General features: G+C 33.8%; 1 pseudogene; it reads left to right on the top strand.

Moving 5' to 3' along the window:
• Positions 1–4731: 4731 nt before the first annotated feature.
• On the top strand, positions 4732–14254 carry LOC120636836 (annotated as a pseudogene).
• Positions 14255–14725: the final 471 nt, after the last annotated feature.

Raw genomic sequence — 14725 nt, 5'->3', positions numbered from 1 at the left:
CGGTTTCTTAAGTTTAGATTTTAACTCAATCCTAGTTTGACCTATGAAGCTATATGTGCTCAATTGCACTTATTACCACTTGCCCTAAGAAGAAATATAAATTATATTACCTTTTTAATCAATATTGCTAATAATAAAGTAGACTGTACACCGCTCCTTGATAAGCTGTTCTTCAAAGTCCCCGTGAATAACCATCCTCGATCCGCTCGATCCCATTCAATTTTGTGGACACCTTTTTCGCACACGAAATTCCGGAGTAATTCTTATATGCTTAGATCTTGCGTATCATTCAAAAAACTAAGTAATAAAAATGATAAAATGGATCTTTTTTGTACAAATGCAACCTCTGCGCGTAAAATTATGGCTAATGGATCTTTTAACTTAAATTAGTAAATCTGCTGTTCAGAACTAATCAATAATTTTAAGTACTCTCACAATATTTTAAGTAGCTATAACTTTTCAGTGTTGGTCACTCCTATTTTTTGACTACACTATTCATAAATCTTTTAACTATACTTCCCGTGTGAGCAATTTCCTTTCTTAGTATGTAAATTCTATCTGTGAAAACTTGTAATTGGCTATACTTGATTACTTTACTTCCATTTTTTTTATTTTCTGTTATTAGCTGTAAGTTTTCCTGTACAATAAAATAAAATAAATAAAAAGGAGGACGAGATCGGCCTCATAGGGTCTTTTCGCCTTTTCGCGTCCGACGCCCAATTCGCGTCCAAACGACGGTACACTGTTTTACAACAGTGAAAAATAACAATACCGACACACCAATCTAAACAAGAGCGCTTCTATTGATGTTCGGACCTATGACAGGTACTCACACACAAACAAAAGATCTATGCGTGCAACCCAAATTTAATGAAAAATAAACTAATCTTGCGTGTGCAACCAACAAGTGCTGACGCACGAATGAGTTGTAAAAAAAATAGTGAGCAGCTGTACTTTTCACGATAAGTATTTAAGGTTTTTATGTGAAATTTAGAATACTTTGTTATCCCTAGACCTTAATTGTGAACCACACTATAGGAATAACGATGTTTGTGCTTATATTTTTCTACTGACACTTTTATATAAGGTGGACGCGAACTGGTACATACAATTTATAAAAAAACCACTTTGCGTCCGCTGTGGACGCAGATTACTCTAACTATTTCTCAGTCGGATGTTTAATTAAATACGATAACATGGGAAAAACAATATAAACTTCCTATCAATTTTAACAACATTAACATGCATAATATGATGGCCGATTTGCGTCCATATTATTAGAAATATAAAAAAAGATAATTAATGTCAAAAATCAGACTTGGACGCACAGTTTTCCTACATTAGAAACCCTATAACATTTTGCGTCCATCTTTTTATCACACGAAAATAACTAGTTAACTATACAACTTAGACAAATTGAGATCACGGGCTGCTAAACTGCCAACGCCGCACCAAAATACGCTCTGTTGGTAGGCCCCCCACATTAATTCAACCGTGTAAAAAATATCAATCAACCAATCACACAGACAAAATATTAATTAAAAAATAAAGTACGTGACTGAATGGACTATGTTACTTAAATTTGGCGTTGTTTAATCGCCGGATGTTTATCATTGAAACTTATTTTGTTTACGTTTTCGCGCCAAAATTGATTGTTAAATGAATGAGAAACAATATTTTTTACTCCATGACTACCCTGCGTCAGAAGTACAGCATCCATAAAAAACATCACTAACACTCCATTCAAAGAAATTATATTATTATGATTTCAAATTGTTTACATTTCACTAACATCTGTAGTACGAGTTTTTACTCAGTTTAGGTATCAGTGATTCAACCAAACTTAATATTAAACTATGATTTATGTCACTATTTAATAATCGTGTGAATAAATGATTTTATTATAATTATAATTATTTAGTTTATAGAAAAACTATCTTAAATAAAATTTGACAACCCTTATCGTTATAACTATAAAACGCATATGCACGTACGTGTCTGCGTATAAATGTGTGTGTTATTGTTTTCGTATTATCTAGGATGATAATAACATTTTGCACTATTCCGTGACCCCATTTGAACTTAAATGTGAGCACGGCTAATATTTTAGATGTCACTGCTTATTTTTCATGACATCACTGTACAGTTAATTCTCCAAAAACTTTAAATAGTGTGGTAATCCATCAGCTCCTTGTCTTCCAGCATTGTCTACAATCAACATAATTATCCACAAATCTTCATGGTATTTTACTTATGAGACTTATTTTTTTCACTACAAGTTAACTCTTGACGGCAATCTCACCTAGTTTGAAATGATGGAGTGAACTGACTTCTTACACAACGGATAGGACAGAGAGATTATGAGTCTAGACCCCCACGCTGCTTCCATCAATAGTCTGTAACAGTCCACTGCTGGACTAAAGGCCCACCACCCCGGCGGTAAGGCCATAATCACAATGCCGGGTTTGTGATCGCAGAAGTTAGTAGTAATTTCACTCCATCGGGGAGAGAACGGGTTATGTCATCCTATATTCTCTGCCGTAACCACACCGCAACGCACAACTCGTTGCTTTAAATTAGATTTAAAGTATATGAATACTTGCAGTAAATAAGGCACTAAGTACCAAAAAGTTAAAATTCAAACTAAGTATGCAGTTCGGTTCTAAATGCCATGCCCAACAACACAAATAAAGCACTAAGGACCCAGCTTAATATTTTTCTAACAAAATAATGGTATGAAGTTCGCGCGGGTACTAAGAGCCACGGGTTCGCTGTTCTCAGAAGGCACTAAGGACCATTGTCGTCTGATTCATTTTGTATCAAAATGGCGGACTGTGACGCCGCGCCTGGGTGTTCAAGTGATGCAAATAAAAGAAAAAAACAGTGTTCCAGTGCTAGTTTTCGAAGAAAACTACTTAAAACTCATGGCAAAGAGTATGTTTCGACATCAGAAAAAGTCATTCCTGCGGTTTCTGCTCCCGGTGCCGAGGTAAAACAAACAACTGTTTTGTTATGCTTGTTTAGTCGAATTCAAAGGATTATTGATAGTGACGTGCTGAATGTGTTCCGACGACTCATCGTATTTTGAATTTTAATAGTGTATCTTTCAACTTTTTTGTAATTATCATTTTTAAGACTACGTAAAATATTATATTGATTTAGGTAGATGTACCTACCTAGAAAAAAATTAAGATTTTTATTTTATAACAAAAACGATCCTATCGTTTTATCCGCGTTATCTATTCGATCTAAAATTTATAAATAGATTAAGCTGAAATATTCAAGGCTGAATTCGAAGAAGCTTAGAAAACGAAGAAATGATTTTTTTTCTACACCCGACAAAATAAAAGGAAGGTTATGACTTTAGCAGCGTATAATATGCGAACGTATAATTTGTGCATGTCGTGTGTTCCCTCATAGCGCTTGAACTACCTAACCGATTTTAAACGATCGTGATATACTCGTAGGTCAGTTAGAAAATATGGCGTCATTATTTTTTTTTTAATTTTTTAACAGTCGGGTTTCACTTTATTTTTTTTTTTATTGCAGATACTATGCAAATGTTCTAAGAGCTGCAAAGATGTTTCACATGAACAAAAATTAAAGATATTTAAGGAATACTATGATTTAGATTCCCATGAAAAGCAAGGCAGTTACTTAATGGGCTTAATTAATATCTTACCAATAAAGAGGCGACGAAATGGAAAATACCTTGATCCAAAAGATAGTAAACGCCAATGTACGGTTTCCTATACTTTGCCTGATGGTAAAGGTAACATAATCCAAGTTTGTAGGAAAACATTTTCATCTGTTTTTGGCCTCAAGCAGAAAAAAATACACGTTCTTGTTAATAGAATAAAAAATGGAGAGCTTACATATGAAGAGAAAAGAGGAAATAAGATAAAACATCGAAAATACTCTGAGGACATCGTAAAACTAATTAAGGAGCATGTAGCAACATTTCCTCGAGAAGAATCCCACTATGGAAGAGCACGATCCCAAAAAGAATATTTAAGCCCCGATTTAAACATAAATAGATTTTACAATGCATTTAAAGTATTGCATCCTGACATCACAATTACATATAAATTTTACAGTGACACCTTCAAAGCTAATTTCAAAAATTTAAAATTTGGTCGGAAGCGAACAGATACTTGCGCAACTTGTGATCTGTTAAATGCTCTAGCTAAAACTAATGGTCCGGATAGAGAAACAAACGCTACCAAGCTACGTCTTCATCAATGCAAGGCAAATAGAGCTATGGATACTTTGAAGAGAGATGTGGTGAGGTCTCAGATGCCTGGAAGCCTTATATGCACTGCAACTATGGATCTTCAACAAGTATTATCTACCCCTGCCCTTACTCACAGTCAGATGTATTACAGTCGCCAACTTTCAAACTTTAACTTGGGAATCCATATTGGTGACACCAATGATGCATACATGTGCTTATGGCACGTAGGTATTACTGAACGAGGTGGAAACGAAATCGCATCCTGTGTTTTCAAAGTCTTCAGTAGTGGTGCTACAAATAAAAAAAAATTAATAATGTGGAGCGATAATTGCGCAGGACAGAACAAAAACCGAATGATTATACTATTGTGGATCTATTTGATAAAATTGGGAATTTTTGATGAAATTGAGCACAAATTTCTAATAACTGGACATTCATATCTTAATTGCGACAGAGACTTTGCGCTTATTGAAAAGCGCAAAAAGCTATGTAGCCCAATGGTACCCAATGATTTGATAAAGATGATCGAAGAAGCGAGATATAAGCCATTTAAGGTAATTCCAATGGATAAAGAGAATTTTTTCGATTTCCAAAAAGCTGCAGATTCCATTATTACTACGGATAAAATGTGTATTTCTAAAGCCAACTGGATAAAAATATCGAATAAGCAAATAAATAAAATAAGAGTCCGTACAACCTTGAATGAGATGGAATCTTGGCGGGTAGTCAATATTTTAAAAAGGAATAAAACAATAAACGATTTAAATTCTATAATCCTTCCACAGTTAAAATGTACGTCAAAAATCAATGAAGCAAAAAAAAAAGATTTATTGGCTATGGTGCCGTACCTAAAAAAAGAAGAGGACAAAAATTTTTATACAAATCTGCTCACATAAATAATAATTTGTATAAAAACATTTTTTTATTTCTTAATGAATGAAATAAAAAAATCAATATTGTTTAAAATTTAATCGATGTGTCCCATCACTACTGATTTTTATATAAAACGTCGCTCCGCGACATAAGTGCCTTTCAAATTTCATTATCAGTTGGACTTAGTTCCTTTTATAGGGAAACACACTAGGCACATATGACTTTCTGTTAATTTAATTTTGTTTATTCATTTTAAGTGTGAAATAATAATTTTGTGTTACTTTTTTTTCAATTTTCCTATAAAACTTAACTTCATTTATTGTGTCTAATGCTTATTTTTAATATGAATAAAAAAGTTAATAATTTAAAAGAGTTTTGTTATTTTCCTAACTTTAATCTTCGTGGTTCATAGTGCTTTATTTACTGCAAGTATTCATATAGAAACAGTTTCTGTTACATTTTCTTTTTTTTTTATTCGTGCTCATATTATATTAGCAAGTAAAACCTTAACCTAAGGAATAGCAGAACCGCTTAATAGGATACTTTCAATGATGACTTTGGCAGATGGACTAATATCAACTGGCACTAACATTATGTAATAACTGATATCAACAGCTAATAATATTATGTAATGAATTTAACATTATTTTTTTCACAGAATGCGATCGGCGCCATCACGAATCCATATTCCGAGTTCCTACGCACTTACCAAAATGAAACAGTGGATTACAACGACCCCATCATTTGCCTATCCAATCAAAAGGCATACAAATCAGAATACGGCGAGGCAATATCAAATTTAATTAAAGGGGTTTGTATTTATAGTTTTAAAAATTAGTAATATGAACAGTCCAATTAGCATGAAATATGATAACCGCTTTTATACAACTCTATTTATTGTGCCATACAGCAAAAATACATGTATAATGGATTAAACTCCTATTATTAGATCTAAGTTTTTCTAGTTGGTGCGGTAAAAGTCACTTAACCCTGCCAAGCGTAGTTCGCTCTGAACTCAGTGCCGACTGGTGTCAGATTTAGAATATATTTACACCCATAATATATTCTATCTAAACTGTATACATTCACCCTTTGTGTGGGTGAGTAAGTATGCGTTCTCATATGTAAACGCTTATATTCTGTGTAACGTTAAGTATTGAAATTGGGCTGACAAATTAAAAAGCATCAACTCTAGGCTCAGAGCGAACTAAAAGCTACGCGTAACCCAGACATAGTTTCTGCTCATATTATTTTAGCAAGTCAAACCTTTACCTAAGGCATAGCAGAACATCTTAGTTGGGTACTTCCACACAAATCGATCGAATTTTGGTCTTTAACCTGAATTGGTACGATAAGTTTGGCTAATGGACAGATATAAACTACGATACTGGACGATAAATCGTCGATGTAACATCGATCAATATTGGTCAGTATGAAACTTGTTAAAAAACAGAATTATCTGGATTAAGAAACGCCGTTCTTAGAGCGGAAGATTCCATAATACAAAACTACAATAATCGATCCATCGATCGATGAAATCAAGTGACGATTGATTGATTCGTGTGGTAGCATCGTGTTTTCGTCTTAGAATTTTCAATTCTACTACCGAATATACTCAAAGAACTACCATTGATCAAAGGGTCTGGTAACACGAACAGAAGTGGCGAGACACGGCAGTTGACCATAAGAGCTAGCACGCGCTACAATTTGATGAACTTAGATTTTTTTTCGAAATAATCTTAATTCCCGTTACGCTCAGCGTGATGAATCTGCACAAGAACATTTAAAGGCACATTAAAATGTGTGTGAAACTTGTTGACCCCAAAATTTGCTAAATTAACATATTTGAAAAAATAACTTTGTTGTCTTCGCGCACATCGTCATCGTCGCAACACCAACTCGACTGAAATTTGCATTAAAATGTAAGCTTTATATTCTTTGACATTAAAGTGTTACTTGAAGTGGCGTGGAAAACAGGTGTTTAACCTATCAAAAAATCATAAAATGAATTTATAGGCTTATAAAATATATGAAAGTTTGCCTTATATCCGATAACGTGACCGATGACCGATGACCTTACAATCTAATGCTTAAATTTCAGCCGAGTCGGTTTTCGGCAGCAAACTGAAATTTTTCCGGTCGCTAGTTTTCGGTCGATGTGGCCATAAGGCCATATAAAAGAAGAAAGACTTAAGACGCCACGCAAAAAAATGACAGCAACGAGTGATGTTTTTTCCGCAGTGTCTGAGCTTCTGATATTACGGACTTAAAAATAAATCAAAAAAGTTACACCAGTGCTACTCTAGGATTGTCTATGTCAACGAGCGTATACTATGATACCATATAGTACACAGATATTTGCGTTCCATTATCACGCGCAATGCTGAAATCAGTGTTGCCAAGGAAACAAATCACAGCACAGATATGCGTCTCGCAGCTGTACGCTTGTTCGTACATTATAAAATTTAAAATGCTCAGCGCTATACTCAAATTTTCTAAATGCCACACGTTTTACGTTTTCTAATGAAAGTCTATAACTTTAGTAGTTATATTATTGTTCGATATAAAATGGTGTCTCCATACTTATGAGCTTTTATTTTGCATCTTCATGGAACATCATAACGCATGCGTTGAATGGTACGAAAGGGCTTTAGTAATAGACCATATACATACGCTGCAGAAGGTTGTATAGAAGACCGAAGCCGGCCACTTAGCTTAGCGTTTGTGGACTATGAAAAAGCCTTTGATTCGGTGGAAACCTGGGCTGTGTTAAGGTCCCTTCAGAGATGCCGAATTCACTATAGGTACATCCAAGTCTTGAAGTTTTTGTACGAAAACGCCACAATGCCAGTCCTTACATACGAGGCCGATCCGAGTCATAATGGCAAATATTCTGGGAGACCTTAATGCGATGCTTATTGACCTCAGCGGAGTTTCTTAATAGGTGGGCTTCCGTATGAACAGGAACAAGACGTAAATTATGTTTAACGCTTATGTTCCGCTCCACCCAGTAATAGTTGGGTATTCAAACTTGATTTATATAAAATACTAGTGGACCCCAGCACCATCAGTCCGGCTAATTTGTCTATCTAAACCATGCAGGGTGCCACCCAAACGTATACCAAAAAATTCATTTAAATCGGTCCAGTCATCTAGGAGGAGTTCAGTGACATACACACGCACACAAGAAATATATATTTAAAATATATATGTTTTACTCGGTTTAAAAATTACTATCCAAATATTAAATAGTCAACTTTTATTAAGACTGAGTCGATTTAACACGTTAATTGTCCAGTGCCCCGCAAAAGATACACGGACTTTCAACAGATTCGTAGGACTTTATTTTGTGTTTATACGTCGATTAAAGCAACGTTTGAATACTAGTAAATATGTCGCCAAAACATTTGCGCAGACCTATTCTATATCTTTTTGAATATGAAGTTACTGAAGAAAACACTGGAATTTTATCATCAAATGACTGTCAAACCATTAGCTGTTTTCGTCGAGAAACATTCATAAATAATCTCAGTTGGAAACTGCTTCAAGCAATTGAGAAATCGAATATCCTGCTGGTATCATCGCCGTTAAGCACAATAGTTATTAGTAATAAAACATTATCAACCGACCTTGCAATTAACGTCTTTTCCACCGGCATTTAAATATCATAGTTTCATATGCTTACGTACTAAATAAACTGTTTGAGGTCATATGAGATTCCAGATGACGTTTAAAGTAGGAAGATTATTTTATTTGCCGCAGACGGTGATCGAAGGCATAACAGGACCGATCCACTTTCATGATACCTGTATCCGAAAGAACTTTACCATGCACGTACATCAGCTCAACGTATCCGGAACTCTAAAGAAGGTAAGTCCAACAATTACATTAAATTACGTTGTACTCGTGGTAAGCATGTATGATTAAAAATGAAGAAGTCATGAAATTTCGTGTGAGATTAGATAGCAACCGAGTCGCTAGAGTTTAACTGAAATATTCGCTATATTGATGGACTTTGTCGCGTAGGTACTGATTAGGGGAATGGGTTTAATATAACTGCCGTACTTCCTAACAGGTTAACCCGCTACCACATTATACTGCATCACCACTTACCGCTAGGTGAGATTGCAGTCAAGGTCAAGTCAGCCAACTTGTAGAGGAATTCACTAAAAAAAGTACCTTAAACCTTAAACTTTTCACCGCATGCGGACGCGTCAGCCCGAGTGAGTCATCTGTTATATTATTTTTAAATGATTATTATCATTTACTATCAGTCAATGACGTAGGTGGAATAAAAAAAAAACGTGTGTGTACTTATGTACACGCGTAAGAAGTTACACTATGGCGTAACAAGATAAAAATCTTTTCAAAAATTTTACATTTCGCCTTATTCTACGTTTGTAGAAAAAACTTCTCTAACAATAGAAAAAAATACATTTCATTCCTTGAAAGTTTATAATAACTCACTATCTAGTTAAATAAAGTTTATTTAAGTATCACAAAAAAAATATTTATGCATATTTAAAGGAATGGACATAATGAACAAAATTGAATTTGGGCACTAATGGACTCGTAGTTATCGGACAACCAAGTTTCACTCAACATTAAAATTTAAGATTTTTGTACAATTAAATCACCGGAATGAGCCCGCAGACTTTGACAATTCAAAGTGTACACTGTCAAACCTTACAGCTAACTTCAGGTTGTCGGTTTTTTGTGACAGTGTGCGCGCATCGTAAAATTTACTCTCATCATTTTCCCTAACGCGCCAAAAGAATTATAACTTCAATAATAATAATCACACACTAAAATTAATATTTACAAAAAATATAAGCCGTCTAACTGTTCACTTACGGGCATGGCACCCAAAATGTTGGCGCTACTGCCCCTTTGAATGCTAGACTTAGCCGTTGGGCTAAGTATAAATAGTAATTTGGTCAATATATTCAGTTCCAAGATGGCCGAAGACACAAAGTGGCGTATCACATATATTTTCACTACTCCCACAATATGGGTATCGAATAAAACGACTTAACTATTAGACCACGATACACGATGACAAATTTTTAATCCAAGATGGCCGCCAATACGAAACTGCGACTTACATTGTTTTCACAACTGTCTCTATATCAAATAAAGCACTGGACAAAGAGAATATTATACTGAATGTAAGAATGTATAGGTACACTTTTATTGTACACCAAGAAAAAAGAAGTCACAGACATAACATAGTAAGAAGGTACAATTTGGCGGCTTTATCGCAACCTACGACAAACATTATCCGCTATGACAAATTTCGAATGCAAGATGGCCGCCACCACAATATAGCGACCCATTCGTTCTGACACCGGAGCATCCTCAGGAGATGTTGACTTTACAATGTATATTTGTTAAGTCATTATTTATTTAGTCGTATGGCATTTTCTAAGAAAAAGCGGTTTAAATTATTGATATAATTTATAAATTATTTATTTATTTCATCTTATTTATACATAAATATAAATAAATAATACATACGGATAGTTAACCTTAATTATATTGGAGCACTTGAAAAAGTATATAAGCACAATTTTTTTCACTAATATTCACAAATAGTAAGTAATATCAATGAAAATATTCAATTTAAATCACTACTGAATATAATTTATTAGCACATATATAATTCGCACTTGTATGACACTAAAACACGTGTTGTGAATGTATAAACTAGAAACATGTTGATAAATATTATAAATATGAAAACAGTGATCAGAGGTGACGAGCGTACCAACATGCGCGACTAATATCGAGGTTCAATTTCTATTTTGTTGGTAGCTTTTTTTTCGAGACTTAATGAGCGTTTAAGCAGACAGCTTCATACTGTTAATTTTGTGTCACAGATGCGCGCGCATCTTAAAATTTCACTCTCATAATTTTTTCATAACGCGCCTACAGCAGTGTAACTTCAAAAAAATACTTTTAACATTTTGCGTCATTCTCGACGTAAAGCAACACAATAGCTCGCAAGCATCGAACCCAATTATCATAAGAGACACACTAAAGACTAATCCAATATGTTTTAGTTTTTATTAATTGTAATTAAACGATTATTATCCAACTTTTATTAACGAACTACCCAGAGATTTTAAATGGCAAAGGATACGTTGAGAATGCCAGATCCATACGGGTCTGTTCGTATCCGGACGTCCTCAAATATTTTTATAATTTAATTATTTTTTTTACTTTAAACAAAATAATTGTTGTTTAAACGAATGTTTTTTATTGATATACATATCGAGGGGTGAAAGGCTATTTGGTTTAAGCGACATCTTGGGCGATATTGAGTTATATACATATTCGGAATCAGCAATTTTTTCTCCGTCGGATGATGCCGGATTCATTTCAATTTTTTTGGCGCTTCAAACAACTCTATTTTGGGTTGTTTCCATAATGCCAGTGTATTATCTGACGTCGTTTTTGCATTAATTTATTACTAGTGTACTTGAACTATACAATGATTTAAAGAACCGAGACATAAATCAGTAGGCCTTTCTCAGAAAAAAGATTCAATATCGGTTAAAGCGTTTTTCTTGTTTCTATTTTTTATTAACATGTGACTTAAATCATTTTGATATCCACGATTTACATGTCGTGATGTCGCTTAAATCATTTGTCCGTCAACAAAATACGACATGGAGTGTCGCTTAAGCTCTTTCAGCTGCATTTATTTTCTACCTAGGGTGTTTCTTAAACTAAATAGCCGTTTTGTTTTAGCTATTTTGCATGTTCGTTAAAACATTTTGGTCCTATTATTTTTTTAAATGAATGACTCTTAAAACAGACGGTAAAATGAACTGATGGATTTTGAATCATTGTTCAATTTTAATAAAAAGAATAGTCGACCTTTAAATCATTCAATTCTAATATGATACATTTCATTCATGTCATATAATACCATTATTTATTCTATCACCCGGGAGTTAAAAATCGTGATCATTCAACGACACTGTAGTGCTCAGGCGCTTCAGTCGAACTCCAGAGTGTATCAAGGTGTGACGTGACTCACAGTTGCCGCCAGTGTTTATAAAACAGCGCTCTCCAAAACAAATCGTAAGTGTTGTTTATGTAAGATTTCAAATTGAGATGAAATGTAATACGTTTACTTATTTGTTATTATTATTTATTAGTTTAATTATGTTACTAATACTATTAAGTATGTAGTTAATTCATTATTTTAAGAGAATTATTGCAATCTTAGGCTAACTGTCTTCATTTAAGTTCGGTATAATTGTATAACAATACATGATTGTTATTATTGATATACACACTGTTTAATATAGTTGTACTTATAATTATTTAATACTCGTATCTTTAGATACATTTTAGGTACACCTAGTTTGTTTATTACAATAAAATTACCGATAAGCGACATGCAAATTACTTTTTCAGTGATCTATTATGTAATTGATTTGTCTTTTATTTGTAAACTATGTTAAGTACTAACATTTAGCGCCAACTATAAATATGATATAGGTACATACTTGTGGTTGTAAAAGGATCATCTTATGTACTTCCCTTATAATTACTATTTCAGATAAATATGGAGAGAGAAAGACAGAAATTCTACAAACACAAAATCAAACGAATCAGTGTGTCAAAAGAGGACAATACGTCTTCCGTAACTGATAAAAGCGACACCACCAAATCTACAGTAACAATCTTAGGAAGTGCCTCCTATCATGAACAAGTCAACGATTTAAGTATTTTTAATTCGAACAGCATAGGTCAACAACCGGAATCCTTGATTGATGATCCAATTGATTTAAATGATGAATCGAACTTTTATGCACATTCTGTGGATATAGAAGTAGGTATATGTTTCATATTTGTAATACTTGTAATAGTAGCCATTTGTTATTCACACGTTAAATTTTACTTATTTCAGACAAAAACGACACAATATATACCTGATGATTTGAAAGACGAGGATTTAATTATTAACGAAGTAACGATTGAAGTGGAAAGAGCGGTGATTTTTTTATATAGTCACTAGTTTCGTAACTTTGTGAAAAGTAGTCTACGTGTTATTTTGATTTATGATCTATGTTACTGTTAAGTTTTATAAAAACCTAATTAATATTTTCAACATAAATGAGCAACAAACATCGTATTATCCATCTTCCCTCATAAACTTTCGCGTTTACTGTAAAATCTAGTGCGGAGTTTTTTTGCAAATTTGATGGTGAATAATATTTCAATTGCCTTTTAGAATCAAGAAGAAAAGGACAAACCTGAAGTAACAGAAATAGAAAGAACAATTAGTAACGACAGTCTTCAACCAACTATTACTGAAATTATACCTGAAACCGACATGGATATATTAAGGAAATCTTTAGAAGTAAATACTGATGACAATGTAGAAATACAAACAGAAGGTGATCATCCAATACCGAAGAAAAACAAACGAGTTCTAAAAAAAAGCTATGTTGATTTTTTAAGTGATGATGAAGATTTTGCTTGGGACTCAACGTCGTGGAAAGAAACAGATGAGTCTTCAAGTGATCAAGATGATCAAAGAATAGCGAAGAAAAAGAAAATAAGCATAAAAGATGGAAAAGTAGGAGATGCAGGATTAAAAAAGAAAAGAACAAATAAGAAAAAGGTACGAAAAGATGCTAGATCAAAGGGCGTTCAATATGTTAAGGGAGATGGTTCAATTGTGAAAGAAATAAATATGAAACCGAATCCTTGCTTGGAAAAAAACTGTCCCTATAACTGTAAAGAAATACCCTCAGAAAAGAAATGGCCATATTTAAACATTTTTGGGAATTATCTACAGAAAGAAAAAAACAGTGGATCATATCTATGTCTTCTAAACAAACCATAAAAAGGAAGAGATCCAAAGACTCTAATTACAGGAATAATACATTCTTTTATTTCATAAATGATGGAGAAGGTCGGCGACAAGTTTGTTTAAAGTTCCTCATGAACACTCTTGATATCAGTCAAAGATACATTTATTATACATTGACGGCACAGGAACTTGGTATGGCGAAAGAAGAAGGAAGAGGAAAATGCATTCCCACCAACAAAACATCTAACGCAATCAAAGAATCAGTAAAATCCTTTATCAAAAGGTTACCTGCTATACCATCGCACTACTGCTGAAAGGATAGCACAAAACTATATCTGCCTGTTGAAGTCAAAAATATTAAAAATTTATACCGATGTTATAAAGAAGACCTAATTAGTAAAGGAGTGGATGTTGTAAGTGAAAAAGTATTCCGTCTAATATTCACTACTGATTTTAATATTGGGTTTCACGTACCTAAAAAGGACAAATGCATAAAGTGCCTGCGTTTTGAAGGCCAGAAGCCAGAGGATTGTGCCGAATTGCAAGCTCATTTTGACGAAAAGGAGGCATCGAAGAAGCGGTTGGATTGTCATCGACAATTAGGTAAAGAAAACCCTTCCATTCTGTGCACTTCTTTTGACCTCCAAAAGGTTCTCAATACGCCTCATGGCAATAATATGTTACTGTTTTATTCTAGAAAGTATGCTGTTTTTAATTTATGTTTCTACGAAAGCATCACAAGGAACGGTTTTTGTTTTATCTGGGGAGAATCTGAAGCAAAGAGG

This window comes from Pararge aegeria (assembly GCF_905163445.1).
Source record: "Pararge aegeria chromosome W unlocalized genomic scaffold, ilParAegt1.1 SUPER_W_unloc_4, whole genome shotgun sequence".
NCBI lineage: Eukaryota > Metazoa > Arthropoda > Insecta > Lepidoptera > Nymphalidae > Pararge > Pararge aegeria.
Note: the sequence above shows the minus strand (reverse complement) of the source record. Positions and strands in the feature narration are given on the sequence as shown.